Genomic DNA, 4,825 nt, shown 5'->3' on the forward strand with positions numbered 1-4,825 from the left:
CTACTCAGGAGGCCGAGGCAGGAGAGTTGCTTGAACCCAGGAGGCAGATGTTGCAGTGAGCTGAGATTATGCCACTGCACTCCAGCCTGGGTGACAGAGCAAGACTCTGTCTCAAAAAAAAAAAAAAAAAAAAAAAGGAATAAACTGAGGAAGCTGAGATAACCCAAATAAGCAAAGGAAAAGCAAATCAAGTCTAGGTAGGTCTTTTTCTGTCTCTCAACTTTGTTTCTCGTGGCATGTCAACTTCCTTCCCTTCTACTGCAGACTAGTTTAAATCACCAGAGGAGCCAGTAAATCCTGGGCTCAGGATCACACAGCCTTATGATCTATGTCACAGCAAATTATTGCATCAAAGCCCAAAAACTTTAAGGAGCCCAAGCAGCTGCATCTGAAGTTAAGGAAACATGACACAACTTTTAAGCATTTTGTTTTTAGGCATTTTTGGAAAGTGGAAAGAAATTGAAGAAAGCAGCTCTCACCCCATTCCAGGGATTTTCAGGCACTACTCTGGCCTTCATGCCCAGAGGTGGATGGAAGAATCAGTCTTTTTTTCATTTGGAGAATCAGACCTTCTTACCCACAGAGGCCCAGAACGGCCATCTTCAAGTCCCCTTGCATAGCCACTCTTCTTTACAAAATAAGTGGTCACCCTGCTCTAAAATACTCCCCTATTTAGCAAAGTTAGTTAAATTCTTTTTTTATTTTTATTTTTTTGAGATGGAGTCTTGCTCTGTCATCCAGGCTAGAGTGAGGAGTGCAGAGACACAATCTCAGTTCAATGCACCTCCGCCTCCCGGGTTCAAGCGATTCTCTGCCTCAGCCTCCTGAGTAGCTAGGATTATAGGTATGTGCCACCACGGCCAGCTAATTTTTTTGTTTGTTTGTTTGAGATGAGGCTCACTCTGTCACCCAGGCTGGAGAGCAATGGCTTGATCACAGCTCACTACAACTTCTGCCTCCTGGATTCAAGCAAGTCTCCTGCCTCAGCCTCCCGAGTAGCTGGGATTATAGGCACACGCCACCATACCCAGCTAATTTTTGTATTTTTAGTAGAGTTGGGGTTTCACCATGTTGGTCAGGCTGGTCTCGAACTCCTGATCTTAGGTGATGTACCCAACTTGGCCTCCCAAAGTGCTGGGATTACAGACATGAGCCATGGTACCCAGACTTCAGTACATTTTTCAGTTTTGGTACAACTGTAATCTAGGCCCTCTACTCTATAAGAAGGCTGGTCTCGAACTCCCAGCCTCAAGTGATCCACCCACCTCGGCCTCTGCTGGGATTACAGGAGCGAGCTACCAGGCCCAGCCAAGTTAGTTAAATTCTTTTATGCTACTGTAAGAAGAGTTCTTGTTGTTTTATTCCAAGGCATATGAAGGGTAAACCCACACTAGATTTTTTTTTTTTAATTTACTCATTCATTTATTCATTCGTTCAATTCTGTTTTATTCTATTCTGTTCTGTTCTGTTGTATTCTATTCTGTTTTGTTTTGTTTTTTAAGATGGGGTTTCTCCATGATGGCCAGGCTGGCCTCGAACTCCTGACCTCAGGTGATCCACCCACCTAGGCCTCCCAAAGTGCTAGGATTACAGGCGTGAGCCACCGCGCCTGGCCTCCACACTAGATTTTTATACCAGATTCCAATTTTACCAGCTATAGCACTGAGGTTTCCTGAATAGTTACAATAATCAATGGTAAAATATAAAGTGTAAAAAACATTTTTAAAAAAATAATAGCTGCTGGCTGGGTGCGGTGGTTCACGCCTGTAATCCCAGCACTTTGGGAGGCTGAGGCAGGCAGATCACTGCCAGATCAGGAGTTTGAGACCAGCCTGGCCAGCATGGTAAAACTCTACCTCTACTAAAAATACAAAAAAATTAGCTGGGCGTGGTGGCCCATGTCTGTAGTCCCAGCTATCTGGAGGCTGAGGCAGGAAAAGGGCTTGAATCTGGAAGGCAAATGTTGCAGTGAGTCGCGATCATACTATTGCACTCCAGCCTGGATGACAGAGCAAGACTCCATCTCAAAAAAAAAAAAAAATAGCCAGGCATGTTTGATGGCGGGTGCCTGTAGTCCCAGCTACTCAGAGGCTGAGGCAGGAGAATTGCTCGAAACCAAGAGATGGCGGGTGCAGTGACCCAAGATCGCTCCACTGTACTCCAGCCTGGGCAACAGAGTGAGACCCTGTCTCAAAAAAAAAAAAAAAAAAATAGCTGCCAATCTTTCTGGAAAAGCTGATCCTGAATTCCAGGAAAGGTAAAAGATTAGTCCTCTCCCATCTTCTGTCCTGGTGGAGCAGGTTTCCATTGTGCTCAGAGTCTCACAAAGTGTCTCAATGAAAACACTTTCACCAACTTCTGGTGCAGGGCTAGCTATGTAATTCGCAGGACCCAGTGGAAAACTATTAAATAAAACATGAAGGCTCTTTGTTCAAAAGTTATTAGGAATTTTGAGATGGTGATAGCAGACTGTTAAACCAAGTACGGGCCTCTTGAAAGCAGGGAGCTCTGTGTAACTGCATAGTTTGCTACCCATGAAGCAGGCCCTGTTCTCGTGCTCAGCCCTCTAGCCATAGGCACTCATAAAAGGCCAGGGCCAGGACAGACCAAAAACAACCATCCTGACCAAAAGCAGAGAGTCCAGAGAGATGCAACTATCCCTCCAACACATGCCTTTATATCCATCCCTCCTCCAGTTCTTTCAGACATCTTACATAACCAAAAGATGCTGCAGGAGGTGGTCCCAGGATAAAGGCTAGTAAAGTGTTCACTCTTGCCAGATAGCAATTATGTGTAGCTTCTTCATAAATTTTTAACTTTTTCAGCTTCTATCCATTAAGATTTACAAAATTTTAGTATCTGAAATTTAGCCTGGCTCTCTGGACAAAGCTGAAGATCCCTCAAACTCACAGGTCACAATGGGAAACAGCTACATAGGCTGTCTTGCCACTGAGAAAGCAATTTTGTGTGTGTGTGTGTGTGTGTGTGTGTGTGTGTGTGTGTGTGTGTGTGTCTCTCTAGCCCCTATGTAGAACTCTAGGACCTTTTTTTTCTTTTTTGAGACGGAGTCTTATTCTGTGTCACCAGGCTGGAGTGCAGTGGCACTATCTCGGCTCACTGCAACCTCTGACTCCCAGGTTCAAGCAATTCTCTTTCTTCAGCCTCCCGAGTAGCTGGGACTACAGGTGTGTGCTACCACGCCCAGCTAATTTTTTGTATTTTTAGTAGAGACAGGATTTTACCATGTTAGCCAGGATGGTCTTGATCTCCTGACCTCATGATCTGCCTGCCTCTGCCACTCAAAGTGCTGGGATTACAGGCGTGAGCCTATGAGAATTAACAAATTCTCATAGGCTTTCCAGGTTTGCAACCTATTCATTGCAAATAATATCATTCGCTTCTTCCTTTCAGTTTGTTATACCACATTCTGTCTCTTGACTTTTTCTTTTCTTTCCTTCCTTCTTTCCTTCCTTTCTTTCTTTCTTTTCTCTTTCTTTTTCTCTTTCCTTCCTTCCTTTCTTCCTTCTTTCTTTGAGATGGTGTCTTACTATGTTGCCAGAAGGGTCTCAAACTTTTGGGCTCAAGCCATCTTCCTGCCTCAGCCTCCCTGTAGCTGGGATTATAGGTGCATCCCACCATGCCTGGCTGTCTCTTGCCTTTTCAAATTTGCTATAATGCAGTGCCTATTAAAATTGCCTGACAAATAAATCTTAGGGCTTGGCACAGTGGCTCATGCCTATAACTCAGCCCTTTGGGAGGCCAAGGCGGGTGGATCACTTGAGGCCAGGAGTTCAAGACCAGCCTGGCCAACATGGTGAAACTCCATCTCTACTCAAAATACAAAAATATTGGCCAGGCACAGTGGCTCATACCTGTAATACCAGTACTTTGGGAAGCTGAGCCATATGGATCACCTGAGGTCAGGAGTTCGAGACCAGCCTGACCAACATAGAGAAACCCTGTCTCTCCCAAAAAATACAAAATTAGCCAGGGGTGGTGGCGCATGCTTGTAATCCCAGCTACTCAGGAGGCTGAGGCAGGACAATCGCTTGAACCCGAGAGGCAGAGGTTGCAGTGAGCCAAGATTGTACCATTGCACTCCAGCCTGAGCAACAAGAGCGAAACTCTGTCTCAAAAACAAAACAAAACAAAACAAAACAAAACAAAATTATCTGGGCATGGTGGCACATGCCTGTAATCCCAGCCACTTGGGAGGCGGAGACATGAGAATTATTTGAAACTAGGAAGCAGAGGTTGCAGTGAGCTGAGATCGCACCACTGCACTCCAGCCTGGGTGACAGAGCGAGAGACTTTCTCTCAAAAATAAATAAATAAATCTTCGTATTATTTTGCAGAAAACTTGAAAATTTATTACAAAGCTCATCTAGGAAAACAAATGCCTAACAGCAATAAAGTAAACAAGGAAAAACAAGGATTAATTAGCGGTTAAAGACTTGTCTAACTAGATATAAAAATATCCTGTTAAGCCCAGTGATACAGATAACTGCCACAGTACATCTCTGGAAGAAAACAATGTCCAAACTTACTAAATTGGTACATAATTAGTATATCAGAGTAGCATTTCAAATCAACAGAATAATGATGCTTAATAAATTGTTTCAATAAAATAAAAATTAGGACTCAGGATATAACCATAGATACCAAAGTGTTATTGTAATTAAAGAAATACAAGGGGGCCGGGTGCAGTGGCTCACACCTGTAATCCCAGCACTTTGGGAGGCCCAGGCAGGTGGATCACAAGGTCAAGAGATCAAGACCATCCTGGTCAACATGGTGAAACCCCGTCTCTACTAAAAATACAAAA

Source organism: Sapajus apella, unplaced genomic scaffold (genome assembly GCF_009761245.1).
Source record: "Sapajus apella isolate SASKATOON/1434 unplaced genomic scaffold, GSC_monkey_1.0 scaffold1, whole genome shotgun sequence".
Taxonomy (NCBI): domain Eukaryota; kingdom Metazoa; phylum Chordata; class Mammalia; order Primates; family Cebidae; genus Sapajus; species Sapajus apella.